The sequence below is a fragment of the Ricinus communis genome, chromosome 2, assembly GCF_019578655.1.
Source record: "Ricinus communis isolate WT05 ecotype wild-type chromosome 2, ASM1957865v1, whole genome shotgun sequence".
Lineage (NCBI taxonomy): Eukaryota > Viridiplantae > Streptophyta > Magnoliopsida > Malpighiales > Euphorbiaceae > Ricinus > Ricinus communis.
Genome location: NC_063257.1, coordinates 34007963 through 34026640, shown reverse-complemented (window position 1 = coordinate 34026640; position 18678 = coordinate 34007963). Strand labels below are relative to the sequence as shown.

The 18678-nt window shown below is 31.9% G+C and overlaps 1 long non-coding RNA gene across 1 annotated transcript; it reads right to left on the bottom strand.

The window, feature by feature from the left end:
* Nucleotides 1-8632: 8632 nt before the first annotated feature.
* LOC125369110 lies at nt 8633-14080 on the bottom strand. Its single transcript, XR_007214602.1, has 2 exons — nt 13680-14080; nt 8633-13578 (listed from the first exon to the last, which is right to left on the bottom strand). It is a non-coding gene; the product is annotated as an uncharacterized LOC125369110 (long non-coding RNA).
* Nucleotides 14081-18678: the final 4598 nt, after the last annotated feature.

The window sequence follows — 18678 nt, the reverse complement described above, 5'->3', positions numbered from 1 at the left end:
ACCCATTTAAGGGATTGTTTTCTCATACTCACAAATATACAAAAAATAAGGGGTTATTTTCTCCGATTAATAAATATTCCCGTATTACTGGGTTGTTTTCTCATATTAAAGAATTTACCCCTTCTACGAGGCTGTTTTCTCAGACTCGCAATTACATTACTTTTACGGGTTATTTTCTCAGATTCATAAATATAAACGTTTTACGGGATTATTTTTTTATATTGATAAATATAACACTTTTACGGGATCCTTTTTTCTCATATTAAATTATTAGCACTATTATGGGGTTTTTCTTAAATTTATAAATATACACGTTTTACGGGATTATTTTCTTATATGGATAAATATACCCTTTTGCGTGGTTGTTTTCTTATATTATAAAATTAAGCCATTTAAGGTGTTGTTTTCTCATACTCACAAATATATCAAAATTACGGGATTATTTTTTTTTATTGATAAATATTCCCGTATTATAGGGTTGTTTTATAATATTTATAAATATACTCCTGTTATGGAGTTGTTTTCTCATATTAAAGAATTTACCCCTTCTATGAGATTGTTTTCTCCAAGTCGCAATTATGTTACTTTATAAGGTTGTTTTCTTAGATTCATAAATATAGACATTTTACATGGTTATTTTTTTATATTGATAAATATACCACTTTTACAGGATCGTTTTCTCATATTAAATTATTAGCACTATTATGGATTTATTTTCTCAAATTCATAAATATACATGTTTCGAGAAATATACCCCTTTAACGAGGTTGTTTTCTCATATTATAAAATTAACCCATTTAAGGGACTGTTTTCTCATACTCACCAATATATCACAATTATGATGTTATTTTCTCATATTTATAAATATCCCGTATTACGGGGTTGTTTTCACATATTAAAAAATTTATCCTTTCTACGAGACTATTTTCTCATATTAAAAAATTTACTCGTTCTACGAGGATATTTTTTTAGATTCGCAATTACACTATTTTTTATGGGATTGTTTTCTCAGATTCATAAATATACACGTTTTACGGAGTTATTTTCTTATATTGATAAATATACCACTTTTACGGATCGTTTTCTCATATTAAATTATTACCACTATTATAGGGTTGTTTTTTCAAATTCATAAATATACATGTTTTATGGGGTTATTTTTTTATATTGACAAATATACCCCTTTTAAGGGGTTGTTTTCTCATACCCATAAATATATAAAAATTATGGGGTTATTTTCTTCAATTGATAAATATCCCCATATTACGGGGTTGTTCTCTCATATTAAAAAATTTACCCGTTCTACGAGGCTAATTTCTCATATTAAAAAATTTACCACTTATACAAGGTTGTTTGCTCAGACTCGTAATTACACTACTTTTACAGAGTTGTTTTCTTGGATTTATAAATATACACGTTTTACGAAATTATTTTCTTACATTCATAAATATACCACTTTTACGGGGTCGTTTTATCATATTAAATTATTAGCACTATTATGGGGTTGTTTTGCAAATTCATAAAAATACACATTTTACGGGGTTATTTTTTTATATTGACAAATATTCTCCTTTTACGGGATTGTTTTTTCATATTTTTAAATTAACCCATTTAAGGTGTTGTTTTCTCATAGACACAAATATACCAAAATTACGAGGTTATTTTCTCCGATTGATAAATATCTCCGTATTATTGGGTTGTTTCTAATATTTATAAATATACCCATCTTACGGGGTTGTTTTCTCATATTAAGAAATTTACCCCTTCTACGAGGCTGTTTTCTCGTATTAAAAAATTTATCTGTTCTACGAGAATGTTTTCTTAGACTCGCAATTACACTACTTTTTACGGGGTTGTTTCCTTAGATTCATCAATATACGCGTTTTATGGAGTTATTTTCTTATATTGATAAATATACCACTTTTACAGGGTCGTTTTCTCATATTAAATTATTAGCACTGTCATAGGTTTTTTTTTTAAATTTATAAATATACACGTTTTACGGAATTATTTTCTTATATCGACAAATATACACATTTTATGGGTTTCTCATATTATAAAATTAACCCATTTAAGGGATTGTTTTCTCATACTCATAAATATACAAAAAATACAGGGTTATTTTCTCCGATTAATAAATATTTCTGCATTACTGGATTGTTTTCTCATATTAAAAAATTTACCCCCTTCTACGAGGCTGTTTTCTCAAACTCGCAATTACACAACTTTTACGGGGTTGTTTTCTCAGATTCATAAATATATACGTTTTACGGGATTCTTTTCTCATATTAAATTATTAGCACTATTATGGGGTTGTTTTGTCAAATTCATAAATATACACGTTTTACAGGGTTATTTTCTTATATCGACAAATATATCCATTCTACGTAGTTATTTTCTTATACTCACAAATATATCAAAATTACGGGGTTATTTTCTCCGATTGATAAATATCCCCATATTACGGGATTATTTTTTAATATTTATAAATATACCCCTCTTACGGGGTTGTTTTCTCATATTAAAAAATTTACTCATTCTACAAGGCTGTTTTCTTAGACTCACAATTACACTACTTTTACAAGGTTCTTGTCTCGGATTCATAAATATACACGTTTTACGAGGTTATTTTCTTATGTTGATAAATTTACCACTTTTACGGAGTCATTTTCTCATATTAAATTATTAGCACTATTATAGGTTTTTTTTTCAAATTCATAAATATACACGTTTTACGGTGTTATTTTCTTATATTGACAAATATGCCCCTTTACGTGGTTGTTTTCTCGTATTATAAAATTAACCCATTTAAAGTGTTCTTTTCTCATACTCACAAATATATCAAAATTATGGAGTTAGTTTCTCCGATTGATAAATATCCTCGTATTATGGGGTTATTTTCTAATATTTATAAATATACCCCTCTTATGGAGTTGTTTTCTCATATTAAAAAATTTACCCCTTCTACGAGGTTGTTTTATCCGAATCGCAATTATATTACTTTTACAAGGTTGTTTTCTTAGATTCATAAATATAGACATTTTATGGGATTATTTTCTTATATTGATAAATATACCACTATTACGAGGTCGTTTTCTCGTATTAAATAATTAGCACTATTATGGGGTTGTTTTTTCAAATTCATAAATATACACGTTTCGAGAAATATACCCCTTTATGGGGTCGTCTTCTCATATTATAAATTAACCCATTTAAGGGGTTATTTTCTTATACTCAGCAATATACCACAATTACGGGGTTATTTCCTCATATTCATAAATATCCCGTATTACATGATTATTTTCACATATTAAGAATTTTATTTTTTTTACTAGGTTGTTTTCTCATACTAAAAAGTTTACCCGTTCTACGAGGATGTTTTTTTAGACTCGCAATTACACTACTTTTTACGGGGTTGTTTTCTCAAATTCATAAATATACACGTTTTACGGAGTTATTTTCTTATTCTTGCTCTTATTGATGCATATGCTTCCCTAGCTTGAACAAATGCTTCGTTCTGTTCGACCCGCAACTCATCGAGCTTCCTAGCATTCCACTTGCATATATGAGTACAGACTCAATCATAAAAAAATCGCCCTCTTGATTCTATAAATTTTTAAAATAAATAAATACTAAAATAAAACCAGTACAAACAATCCCTTTCAATGTTTATATACTCAAATGACATAATTTATACTTAAGTTACATTTTTGCATGGAGAAATGTAATATTGCCTCTAGTTGCATATTGATAAAAGAGTTGTCAAGTACAACCAGATTTCCACCAATCACATTGAATATTAAAATTCCCACCTTCCATTTATATGATGATATTTGATATCCTTGATATTACACATGTTTGCATGCTTGATGTTTAGTTGTTTTAGGGCAAATTATGTGTTTTTGTATTAGAATCACCCTGTTTTAGTTTTTTTTTGTGTCTCAAGTATTTTTCTAGGTACATCATCAAACTTAGAGAGAAATCGAACCAAAATCAGGAAGAAATGGACGAATCGGGTGATTAGACTATTCAACACGCCCTGCCAACACGTCAGTGTTGAAGTTTCTTACCTATAGTGAGAAGAAACAATTTGCAACACGATTCCGGAGAGTAACACGACCTAGGAGCATGCCCGTGCTAAGCAGTTCGGCCCAAATTCAAGTCGTGCTGAAAGAAGGCTAGATGTACAATTTTAGCCCAACACAGCATGGATCTAGGCCGTGCTAGTCAGCACGGTCCAAATCCGAGCCGTGTTGGATCCCGAAGCCTGATTTAAAAGAAAAGAATAAAGAAAGAGAAAGGGAATTCTAAAGAGATAAAACTTTGGGGTATTCAAGACACACTTTGAGAGCAACCTTCCAGACGATCAAGAAGAGGAAAACGGAGATGAATTCCACTTCAACATCATCTAGATAGCTATTCTTAAGGATTGGATTGAAGATTCAAAAGAAAGAAGAAGGAGATCTTGAGCTACAGAGATTGGATTCAGAGTTATTCAAGAGGGGATAGCATTTCCACCATTTGAGAAAAGGATGTGCATGTTCTTTTCGATTCTTGTTTACTTTGTATTTGATTCTTGTATTAGTTTAATCATGAACATGTATAACTAATCTTATTAAACTCATTTGAGGGTGATCTTTAGCTATGCTAGGCTTATTTTATGCTTAATTGATTGGATTGTTGATTTAGGATTGTAGTTTTCATTCAAGTATAATAAAATCTATCGTTTCTTTTTCATTGTTGAATGAATTTGAGAACTTCTTAGTAATTGAGAAATTCAATTGAGTTTGGACAACTGTTTGTGTGATTAAGTGATTTGCATCTTAAAGATAAGTGTAATAACTTACTAGAATAAGAACTAGACATTGTTATTAGCGGTAATTTAGAGATTAATGATATTCTAAAATCAATTGTTAGGAAGAGATTCCAACTTTAGATCTTTAGGATTAGGAATTGGTTAACTCAAGAAAGAGGCCAATTCATTTAAGAGATTATCCACAGATTACAATTCTTAATCAATCAATTCATAAATTATTATTTTTAAGCCGGCTAGCTAAAGAGATCCCTAATTGGATTAACTCAACTCATTGTCTTTTTCAAACTTTCATTCTCTTTGTTAAAATTTAGTTTTCATTTGCATTCTCAATCATTTTTAGTTAATAATCTTCACTACCTTTTTATCGGTTAGATAATAGAAATAGCGTAGTAGCAGTAGCTTCTCAGTTTCCATGGGGTACGACATTGATACTTGCCATAACTAGATTACATTCCATAGGTGCATTTGCCTATAGATTGTTAGTCATGTTTAGCTCGCATCAATATCCGTCTTCACCTTTGATGTTAACCAAGATATAAACCTACCCATGATTGCGCAATAAAGTCAATTTATGTGTTCAAACTTATTATATAAATAGGAAATGTTTTATATAAGATTCGCATCGAAAGAAAAACTTGTCTAAGAGTTTGAACCAACCTTATGATTTCATGCCTATCGATCATGTATGAATATAAAATATGTCTGAAAGTTAGAATCTCAACAACCGATTGATTCCTAACTTATTTCATTAGCCTTTACTATTGATAACATGTAGAGGAGGTTGCAACATGTTTATGCACTTAGAATTCATGTATACTCTGCATCAAAAATATGCATAACTTCATTATGATATTACTTCATATTACTTTGCCTGTTTAAAACTTAAAAAAAAAAAAATATTCAAACATTTGAGAAATGCATACTACAATTCTGTCAACTTTCTCACTACTGCCATTATCCAACCAAATCATTTACCCACCAATATTTCCAAGAGTAACTATAAGCAAACCAAACTGCATATTTTTAGAAATTTATTGATATTACAAACATATTATAGTAAAATTTAATCCAAATAAGTAACTAGAATAATTACGGAATTATGAAAAATACATAAAAAAAACCTTTCTACAATCAATTTGTTCTATGGCTAAAAATTTCAAAATTCCACCTAAATGATATCCTTAATAATAAATTATAATAGTTACCTTTACCCAAACACCGAAGACAAACTTGGTTCAATAATTTGAAGAATGAGCAAACAAAAGAGAACAAGATTTTTAAGAAAGTATTCTGGATAAATTTCTCCTTTTTCTCTTTTCGTAAAATAATTAAACAAGCTTCTTGGGCAAGCTTTATTTAGTAAAAATGTTTGTTTAGACCCCTACTACACAGTGTACATGTACGTGAGTATACATTTATGATATTCCTTATAAATTATATACATACTCAAATGGGGTCATAAAGGAATATAATAATATATTGAATTCACTATTTGCATAAAAGGAATAGGTTCTTCACAAAACTACGTTTTTTTTACAACAATATTTATGTTTTTACATTAATTTTATTTTTCCAAAAATACTTTTTTCAAAAATTAAATTTACAAAAATACACTCAAATAAAATATCTCAAAATTCAACTAAACATCAACTAATCATCAATCATTACCAAATCTTAAAAATTAATCATCAACAAAAACAACTGCAACATTAATAAAAAGATCAACAAAATTATCCAATTACCTAACAAAATGTAAAATAAAAAAGTGAAGACAATTTTCTATTTATTGAAAAATCAACCTAACATCAATCAAATATAAATCATACTTGTCTTAACATCAACCAAGCATCAATAAAATTGTAATACCTTAATTATTTTAAATGTTATTTAAATGTAATGTTATTTTAGTAATTTATCAATATTTTTTGAACTATTAAATATTTTGAGATATGTTTAAGCATGTTAGTTTATTTTTATTAATTTAATTTTAATAGCTATAATTTCTTAAATTATTTTATTTTATTTTATTATGTTTTCTTTTTGTAGTTTCTATTTTACTTTTGTATTGATTTAATTTGATTAATAAAATATATGCATATTGGAATGCATTAATAAATAAAATATTTTTTTTCGAATTCAATTCTTATTTTAAGCACGAAATGAATTGCCAAATTTACCTTTAAGAATTTCGATTACTATATATATATAATATTCTGTGGGTACTGTAGCAAATATATTATTTATTTTGGATGCCTAACAGTAATTTTTTTTAAGATGACAAATTTTATTTTGACCCTTAAGACTCTCTCTCCCCGACGCCCCTCTCTCTTTGAACCATCACCATTTGGCCATCATTGGCCATTAGACTTTAGCTAAATCTTTCCCTCGATACTACAAGCTGCTCCCCGCAATTGGTTCTATTGGAAACCGTCAAAAATTGATGGTTCAAAGGAGGGAAGTTGGCGCCACTGTTGGAACCACCATTTACGGACATTTTTTGGCCGATTTGAGGCTAGAAACGAAATCCTCACCTCATAAAACATAAACCTGGAGAATTTTAAACCTTCACGTTGATACAACTGAGATTGTTGACTAAGAAAAGAGAGAATAGAATGGACGGAAAGAAGAAGATGATGCAGTTGAGAGAGAATTTTGGAAAGAATGTATTAACAACTAATCAACAGATTATGTATCTTTACAAAGAAGTTCTCAGCTCATATAGCTGTTGTAAAGCTGTTACAATACAACTAATCAGTCCAAGACACGTGTGCTACTATAACAAACATCTAAGTAAGTAGTTCAGCTTAAATCCTTGCCCTACAACTCAGCAATCCAAATCCAACGACTCATAAGCTAAGCCTAATTTCACATGTAACATAGCTCCCCTCTCTAAGAACTCTTGTCCTCAAGAGTGGCAGTAGGGAATCGAGCAACCAAGTCATCATAATATTCCCAAGTAGCATCCTCAGGTTGAGAATTGTCCCATGTGCAGCAGCTTGCTGGTTCCTATTAACTAACCTTCTATCCAAAATTGCAACTGGAGTAAGACCAATAGAAGGAGGGAATAACGGATTAACAATTTTATTAGAGTGAACTCTTTTCTTCAATTGAGAAATATGGAAAGTTGGATGGATAGAACTAGAATTAGGCAAATCCAACCTATAAGCAACCTTCCCAATTCTGTCAAGCACCTTAAATGGCCTATAAAACAATGTTGAAAGCTTATGATTACCACATTGCTGCAAAGATTGTTGTGGATAAGGCTACAATTTGACAAACACAAGATCACCAATTTGAAATTCTCTATCTATCCTATGTTTATTTGCCATTTGTTGCATTCTACCTTGTGCTTGTTGCAAATGATACTTCAAAAGATGCAGCGTATTTTCCCTTTCAGTCAAAAGCTTGTCCACTGTGGCTACATTAGAATCCTTACTGAATTAAGGAATGTGCAATGGAGGGGGATATCCATATAAGATCTCAAATGGTGTATGCTTTGTTGTTGAATGGAAGTTAGTATTATACCAATACTCAACATGAGAGAGGAATTTAAACCAAGAGTTTGGTTGATCAAAGCACATACATCGAAGGTATGTTTCCAAGCAGCGATTAACCACCTTAGTTTGGTCGTCTGTCTGAGGGTGATATGTTGTAGAACGAGACAATGTAATGCCCTGTAACTTGAATAGCTCCTGCCAAAATATGCTCATGAAGACAGCATCTCTATCACCGACTGTGGTGGATGGCATGCCGTGTAACTTGTAAAGGGTGTCCAAGAACCATTGACCAATTGTTTCAGCAGTATAAGGATAAGAAAGCCCAATAAAATGAAAATATTTACTCAATCTATCAACCACAGCCAGTAAGAAGAAGGAAGTCCTTCTATGAAATCCAAAGTTACATCAGTCCAAACACCCTGCGGAATTGGTAATGGCTTAAGTAAGCCAGGATAAGCTACTTGCTAAGGTTTACACATTTGACAAGTATCACACCCTTTAATGTAGTTCCTCACATCCTTATCCATCCCCTTCCAAAAGAAAACTAAAGAAAATCTTTTTGTACTAATAAGAACACCCGACTGACCAGCAGAAGATGGCAGTTATAAATGAGTTGGAGTCTGAGATCAGGATCGTTGCCTTCAACTACCCTGCCTTTCCTCAAAAGAGTTCCATTAGTCCATAAGTAGGGACTATCTGTAATAGAACCAGCTCGTAGTTTTTAAATAATAGGTTGATACTGAGAATCATGCTGCAAACTAGAGTGAACCTTAGCTAGAATGTCACAATAGATAGAAGAAACCACTAATGATAGCAATTTAACATATTGCATTCGAGAGAGAGCATCAGCGGCCAATTTCTCTTGGCCCTTCTTATAACAGATCTGAAACTCAAATCCCATCAATTTGGTTAACCACTTCAATTGACTAGGAGTAGAAACTCTTTGCTCCAGCAAGTACTTTGAGCTTTAATGGTCAGTATTAATAACAAATGGTCTGCCCATCAAGTAATGCTGCCATTTAGAAACAGCAAACACCAATGCCAATAATTCCTTTTCGTAAACTGAAAGAAGTCTATTCTTAGGAGAAAGTAATTTTCTGATATATGCTATAGGGTGTCCCTTTTGCATTAATTAATACAGCCCCAATTCCATCTGTAGATGCATCCCTTTCAATGATAAACTTCTCAGAAAAATTGGGAAGAGCTAAAGCAGGTGCTGAAGTCATAGTGGACTTCAAAAGATCAAAAGCTTGTTGAGCCGCCTCTGTCCAAGCCAACTTATCAGACTTCAATAATTCTGTAAGAGGTTTGGAAATAGCACTATTATTCTTGAAAAACCTTCTGTAGTAACCTGTAAGCCCAAGAAAGCCACGAAGTTGTTTCAATGTAGTAGATACTGGCCATTGTTGTACAACAAGAATCTTGTGTGGATCAGTAAAAGCACCTTTTTGAGTGATTACATGCCCCAAATATTCAACATGTACACCACCAAAAACACATTTGGATCTTTTAGCAAAGAGAGTATGAGATCAAAGTATAAAGAGAATAGTAGTATGATGTTGTTTATGAGTTTCAATGTTTGGGCTGTAGATCGGAATATTGTCAAAGAAAACTAAAATAAACTTTCAAAGGAAAGGTTTAAAAATAGAATTCATCAAAGCTTGAAAAGTTGAAGGAGCATTAGTGAGACCAAAAGGCATTACAAGAAATTCATAATGGCCTTCATGAAATTTTAAAAGCAGTTTTAGGAATGTCTGAAGTGGGCATTATGATTTGATAGTAGCCCGACCTCAAGTCAATCTTTGAAAAAATCACTGAACCATGTAATACATCTAGGAGTTCTTCTATTACAGGAATAGGGAATTTATCCTTGACTTTATTCTTATTTAATTCCCAATAGTCAATGCACATTTTCCATGTGCCATCTTTCTTTTTAACCAAAATAACGTGGGATGAAAAAGGGCTTGTACTATTCTGAATCACTCCAGAAGTTAGTAACTCATCAACCGTCTTCTCAACATCTTTTTTCATAGTAGATAGCTTATAAGGCCTCACATCAATGCAATCTTATGATTATAATCTCTAAAAGGTGGCAACTCAGTTGGTACAGCAAAAATGTCCTCAAACTGCTGCAAAATAGGCTGTAATACAGGTTGAAATACCTCAGGATCTATAGCTTTAATCAATTTTGCTGGTGCTGTCAAAGAAGAAGAGGCCACCAAAATCTGAAACAAGTGAATTATTCCTTCAGCTTGGTCTGGCATTTTCTGCAGCAACTTTGCCATTCTCAGCTTCGTAATTTGCTTAACTACAGTTGAATGAACTCCATCAATTTCCAACTGTCTCCCATTAACCTGGAATTTCATTTTCAATGTGCCTAAATTCCAAGTGATATCTCCTAGAGTAGACATCCATTGAACTCCCAAAACCATCACTGTTGCTCCTAATGGGATAACATATAGATCAGTTTTAAACGTAACCCCTTATATCTCCCACTCAAATTATTTGCACATCGCAGAATAATAAAGCTCCTTTTCTTCAGCAGCCTCTACCATCATAAGAGTGATTTGAGTTAACTGACATCGCATTGCTTTTGCCACTTTTGCATCTAAAAGATTATGAGTGCTTCCTGTATCAATGAGAATGTGCAATTTCCTCTTTTTATGTTGTCCCAAAATTCTCATAGTTTGAGTAGTATTATTTCTGCCTTTGCCACACAAAGCAAACACAGAAACTTGAGGAAACTCTTCTTAATTTGCATAACCACCTGAATTTTGTTCTTGATCATCAACATATTCTTCGTCAACTACCTCCTGTATTGTAATCATTTAATTTTCGTTTGGAACATTTGTGTCCAGGCACAAACTTTTCATCACACCAAAAGCAAAGCCCCTTACTTCTCTTCTCATTTAATTCAGCATCGATCAATCTCAATGGTGGGTTTGATTTAGCAATAAAGGGTTGCTTGGGTTAAGGTAAAGTAATTATTGGGTTTGCCTGGTTGTTAACGTGATTTGGTTTTGGAAAGAATGATGGGTTTGGTAATATTGCTTTTGAAGTTGAGGTGTATGTAGGTAAGGTTGACTGTTTGTTTTGGTTGGAAAAAGGTTTGAAGAAATTTTTATAAAATTCGACAGTATTTTGCAGGTTGTGATCTTGTAAACGTGCTATAGAGTAAGCTTTCTGTAAAGTTTGAGGGTTGAAAATTCTCACCAATCCTTGTAGCTCCATTTTTAACCCACTGATGAAACAACTAATGGCATGCTCTTGCGAAAGTGAAACCCGACTCATAATCACATCAAAACTCTCCGTATAACTCTGCAAAGAACCATTCTGCTCGAGATTCATCAAATCTGACATAGGATCCTCATACACATTAGTACCAAATCTCACGGTAAGGGCTTTAACATACTTTTCCCAAGAAGGTGGGTCTCTGGTTAATCCTGTTTTAAGAAAGATTTGGTGCCATTATAAGGCTCTACCCTCCAAATGAATGGACGCAATCCTGACCTTCCTTATAGATGGAGTCTCGTCTATCTCAAAAAATTGCTTAGATCTATACAACAACCCCATCAAATCCTCACCTTCAAATCTAGGAAATTCAATTCTTGAATACCTAGTGTGCATTTGGTAATTGTTATTAATCATACCAGTGTTTGAATTGAAAGAATCACCTCTTGTTGCTCCACCACCATTAACATTGGCAGCTGTATTGATCTGTAAATCTGTAAACTTGCTAACAACTTCTTCAACTCAGCTAATGATTCATCGGTTTTCTTTGAGCAATTAAAGTCTTCACGTATTGCTTTAATCCTTCTTCCATTTTCTTGATTTCTTGAGATCGTGTATTTTCCGCCATTTTACCAAAACTATCTCCACAGATTCGAGGATTTAGCTCTGATACCAGTGATACAATTGAGATTGTTGACTAAGAAAAGAGAGAATAAAATGGATGGAAAGAAGAAGAAAATGATGCAGTTGAGAGAGAATTTTGGAAAGAATGTATTAACAACTAATTAACAGAATATGCATCGTTACAAGAAGTTCTCAGCTCATATAGCTGTTGCAAAGCTGTTACAATACAACCAATCAATCCAAGACACGTGTGCTACTATAACAAGCATCTAACTAATTAATTCAGCTTAAACCTTTCTTTTACAACTCAGCAATCCAAATTCAATGCCTCATAAGCTAAGCCTAATTCCACATTTTACACACATCTATCTTTAATGAGAGAGGATATGAAAAAATGTATAAATGTTAAAAAAGAAAAGGTAAAATTGCAAAAAAGAAAAAAAAAAAGTAAAAATGTAAGAATTCAAAAAAAAAAGAAAGAATGCGTATTCTCTGTAATTTCTCTAAAGAATAAGCAGGACCATGAGTTAGTCTTATTGCTATAGCAAACTTGCGTTAGTCTTATTGTTATAGCAAACTTGCCAAACAGATATAATCCTAACTTACGAGACAAATACAGTTTCAGTTGCATCAGAGGGACATTTAAGAGAAAACCCCTTAAAATTACAAGAAAAAGAACATTTTGGTTAAAAATTCTATGCTATCAAAGAAGAAAAAAAAAAAAAGCCACTCGGGGTGGTGGCTTTGGCGAGAACATTTTATATGCATGCCATATGATCAAGATTTGATCCTCTACTCTTCCATCATGCCTCGGTCATAAAGGGGGTGAAGTGGTAAAAAGAACTGGTATATCATCATGTTTATATGGTGTAGCTGTAGTGGAATTCTTCAATACTCGGATCGATTGTACACGAGTTTCAGGAATTAGGTGTTTCTTTGCATTCCTAACTTGAGCTTCTGAATTAAAAAATAAAATAAAAAACAAACAAACAAACAAAAAACAAACAAAATCCAAAATGAGCTCTCATCCACGTGCATGTATATGCCCTAACAAAAGATTGATCTTCAAGATCATTTTGATATTCTGTATTAAAGAATTTTATCACGCCTGAAAGCAAGATTCGAGGTGCTGGAACTAACTTTCTTTATCTCGCCAAGAAACTGACAAGACTTGGCTTTCAGTTCTTTAGTTGATGTAAGCAAAACCATAACTCAGCTCCCACAAGCTGATTTCTTTCTTCGTCTGTAGCACTTCAATTCTTTACTGTCATATCTGATTTCCATGTTTGCAGCGTTTGAATTATTATCATTCTCCCCTTTTTCCTTCTTGAGAGAGGGATCCTCAATAGAGGACTCTAGATTGATTTCCCCAGCCTGAGGCTCACATTGCATTTCAGTTTCTGGGTTAACCTGTTGATTATAGAACAGCACCAAAAAAAAAAAAAAAATTAAAGAAGAAAGAGTCAACGAAGAAAAGCAAGCTGCAGAATGAGGAGTTCTGAGGCACATACCATTAATCCTGGATTGATAGGCCCTTCTCTAACATTACTGCTACATAATGTAAAAGTTCTAGTCAAATAGATGTGATCAATACTCAGGAAGCACTGTGTAAGCAACTCCATAACAGAGACATTATGAAATGAGAATATTTTAGCAATTTTTTGAGCAATATAACCTATATGCGGCGGAACCAATATGAGGTCTACAAGGTGTTAAATAGAAAAAAAAAAAGAATAACTAAATAAAAGGAAACAAGGAAAGTTCATCAGCTTTCTTTAAAATGAAGTGATGAAAAGCACTAAGGTTAAAAAGTTGAATTCTTTTTTGTTATAAAGAATAAAGAAAGAATTTAAACCCGTGCATATTTAGATAGTTTATAGTCTAAAAAACTGGAAAACCAAAAAATGACATAGCCTATTTTATTATTATTTCAGTTCAATTATTACTGGATTTTTTATTTTCTCAATCGAAAATAAAACCAAAAAATTCAGTTTCAAAAACTATTAAATCATAATAATCCATGGAACATCTTGAAATAATCCATGCATTACCATGTTAAAAACATGTCCCTATACATTATTGGGGTAATACTATTTTGACAACCTAACTCGATTGATCAAATGCCTTCAAGAGTTCTAGGTTTCAAGAGTTCGTTACAACAATTCAAAAGTATCTATGCATTTGCATTCGAGGGCCATTTTCCATCCTGCCCTGCATGCATCTATTACCTTGTGGAGGCCTGCGCTCCATAGAAACTGTCTATGCAAGAGGATTGATGAATGATTTCCTTTTTTGGAAATAAAGGGACAAAACCTCATTGAAATAATCCTTGGCATTATCATTTATAATGTCTTGATAAATTCCAAACTGGCCTTTTATCATGTTACAGGCATTAGGAAAAGTTTGGCTTACTTCTATTTTTTGTTTAAGAAGAAATGCCCATGTCATTACTGTAGTGCAATGATCAATAAAGGATACAAACTACCTCGCATCTAAGATATTAACAATTCTAGATGCCCCCAAATATCAAAATGATTCAAAGCAAAAGGAGGAAAAGAGACCTTGCATGACTACACAGAAAGGCCATATTGATATTTGCAAACTCACAGACATCACAATGAAAGTATTGAACAAATAAGTCCTTGACAACGGCCAATCTATTGGTATAAAAAATTCAAACTTTATCATGTCTTGACCGTTATGTAAAATTCTTCTAATTTTGACAAATTAATTTAGAAATATAAATGTCCTGTCAATTTTGGCCAATCGACAAGGCCGGCTCAAATGTACTAACATGTTTTATGTAATATGATACAGAGTACATGTTGCTTTTTAGTGTCTAAAATGCCAAGGATCTGCATGGTACCTCAATTGTCCCCTTTAATAATTAAAGTTATTATCTTTAACTATAATTACATAAGAGTTTTAACCTATACATAAAATATTACTAAAAACAAAGTTTACCAATTCTTAATCTATTTGCAAAGAACGATTCTAGATTTAGTGAATTACTGTTTCAACACAACCATTAATTTGGATTACAAAAACTAACCCAACTTGGTTAGGCTTAAACACTAATGCTAATGGATGTTTCATATCATGTTACATAAAACACATCAGCCAACTTTTTATAGGCCTAACCAATTGGCCAAAATTGACAGAACATTTGTGTTTTTAGATAAATTTGCCAAAATTAGAAAGATTTGATATAATGGTCAAAACGCTATAAGATTTGGATTTTTTTCATACCAACCGACCTCGAACAGTTATGGAAGTATTCATTTGGGTGAACTAAATTAGGGGTGAGCACGATTCGATTAACCGAACCGAGCTCAAAAAATACCCACCATTTGATTTTATTATTTTATTTTTTTGAATGAAAAATCATATTCAGTTAATCAAAAAAATCAAATTTTAACCATGGTTTATTTGTCAACCAATATAATGAAAAATGAAAAGAGAAGGAAAAAAATGTGTTTGGTTTCTAGTTTTTTAGTTAATCGATGAAAATTTTATAAGTAGTTCATAAAAGATTTAATTTTTGAAAAAGGAATATAAAATGTAAATATTTTTGAAAGATTATATAAAAATAATATAAAAAGTATCTTTATCTAAAACATATAGATATGTATAATAAATTTATAGTAAAAATATAACCAATCAATTTGGTTAAACATCAGTTTTTTAATTTAAAAACCAAAAACCAACCGGTTAACCAAATTTTTTGAAAACAAACACCAAACAGACCAGTTTGACTAACCGAATTCTTTTTGGTTTGGTTTCAATAGTTTTTCTAGTAGGTTCGGTTTGCTTGGTTTTCTTTTAATCACCCCTAAACTAAATGACGGATGCCTTAAAGAAAATGATGATTCAAAATATCATCTTTATTTAAGTTGATTGAAACATAGGATTGAGAGAGTACTTGCTTCTACCTTCAAGGAGATAGAATTCATCATTCATTCTAGCATGCCCAATCTTCTTCCCCAAAGCTCAACCCTAAAATACACAATAATTGAGAAAGAAAGTCGCACAACAACTTAAATTCTTGGTTATAGATGGATAGATAAGAGTTGAACAACAACTTATAGAGTAAGAGTTGAACAATAATAATAGCTAATGAACCGTTTGCTACCTTAATGTTTTTTATTGTCGAGACTTTGGTATTTGTTGAAAGAACCTAGTGCACATGTCATATAATCTGCAGTGCTCGACTCAGTGACTGAGTGAGGACATGGATTATTTGAGATACTAGAGGCTTAAAGATATAAAAGAAGTTTACCATTATGAGCAATAGAGCAAAAATCTTGATGGCTTGTCCAAGGTGATAACAAAGTTTTTGAAATGTTCAATCTCCTCTTTTCCAAACCAACTTTCTTATAAAGTTGATCCTCCACATTCGTGAAATGAATTTGGCTCGTTGTGTTTCATTTATATCAACCATTGAGATCCATTCTTGAGGCTTTCAATAAAGTTTCCAACAATTGTATTTGGTGTCCTCTTCTTGCAGTATGCACACCATAGTCCTATTATGGAATACTTTAAAACCCTCATTCTTCATAGTATTTGCACAATGATTAACACCTCACCAACAGCGGTAACATATCACCAACAGAGTTAAGGGAAACATAAGCTTACATCAAAGTAGAGCTATCAATAACAAGGACATTAAGCATCATTGTCCTCTTGCCCTTTTCGGTCGTACCAATGAAAACACCTCATTAAGAGATGGCAAATTTTTTCTAAATTCTGCACACCAACTCCACACTAAGTCCTGCAAGAAACTAAAAAGTTCTCTCATAATGTTTCAAAGTTACAGCATCTTCATTGCACTTTAGTTTGAAGTTATGTTAAGAATCAAGTTCCAGACAAAAGCTTTTACATTATATTGTCATGGAAAAAGTACCAAAGTGTACCTATTCAGTGTTTCCACACTTATGCGTTTGTGATTTTCTTGATATTTTTGGGGCATTTTCTTTCATTTTCCCTACACTTTGATACACCTCTATCTAATATTGTATTTTATAGTAAAACATTAATATAGCATGAATTTTCAATAACAATTTTATTTCATACGTGACTTACCATCAAACTATAAATATATTAGGATACTTCTAAAAATATTATAAATTTATTCCTAATAAAATTGAATACATATTGTTTATTGTGAGTTTTTTTTATATTTATTTGTCTGTTAAATCATTTAATCAATGGTTTTATTATTGAAAGTCCATATTATATTATTATACTAGGGTATCAAAGTACAAGTAAAATGAAACCACATACCCCAAAATATCAAGAAAAGACCACAAACTCTTAAATGCAAAAGGGTTCTTTTTGTACTTTCCATTGTTGTAATACTCAATAATAAAATATAAACCTTGTTTGGTAACTGAAAGCTTTTACTCTTAAATTAGAGTTGCATCTTTAACTTTTTGATAGGTTTTGTTGCACTGCCTCCCAAATCTCAAATGTCAAATTCTGGATCGCAAATGTTAAAGTTTGGACCTTCTGAACTTGGAAATGTACCCATTAGATAGCTAAGCTTTCCTTTTCTCTTCAAGATTGTCTTCATAATTTGTGACCATTAAGGTACCATTCAAACTGAAGGAAAGTTGGAACTTTTGGTGTTCTCCAACAGTTTGGTTTGGTTGGGCCTCAGCATTTGATGTGTTGGAGGGGATAGGGATAGCTTTGGTGATCTCATAAATGTTGAGAAAAGGGTTGGACTAAAACCAAAAGGAAAGTTACAAAGGTCTGGAGAGTTCAGATGTATCGACTCTACCATGAAAAAGACCACAGCAGCAGATAATTAAACTTTTCCCGAACAAAACTGCTACTTTGATACCATAAAGGAAAAATCTTATCATTTAGATCTACAGGCAGAATATATATCTTGGTTTGAAAGAAAAGAGACCTAGTTATTAATTAATCAATTATTAGTTAATTGGGATAACCGTAATTCTTAGAAACAAATTGTTGCCAAGACGTGATTTGGACCCCTGACTTCAAGATTTTGTATCAAGAACTTTAATCAAATCAAAAATCCTTCCTGATTTATAGTAGTAAATAAATGATTTTATCCTATTTTAGACCCAATTACATCTATATACAGTTGTCAGAAATTTTCTAGGCATTCCCCATGATTCTAAGATTTCCAACAGTATCATAAACAAATCCTTAGATAGACTAAGAATTAATAAATAAAGTCACATGTCATCGTGAAATTAATTTAGTCTATGAATGACATGGTAGATTGAGTCTGCCTAAAAATTTATCCAGCATCATATCATCTTTTTCCTGAGAAATATGCTAATTTAATTGAATTATAATTATTAGTTAGTTCAAATATTGAGGTATATCAAGAGTCAATTTGATTTGACAAGAAGAATGATGTTATATAGTAACTGTTAACCCAACATTCATTAGTCTTCATTTATTGGACAAGAGTTTTGCAATTTCAGATAACTTCACATCCAGAAGAATGCAGAATAGTAAATGTAAGGGATTAAG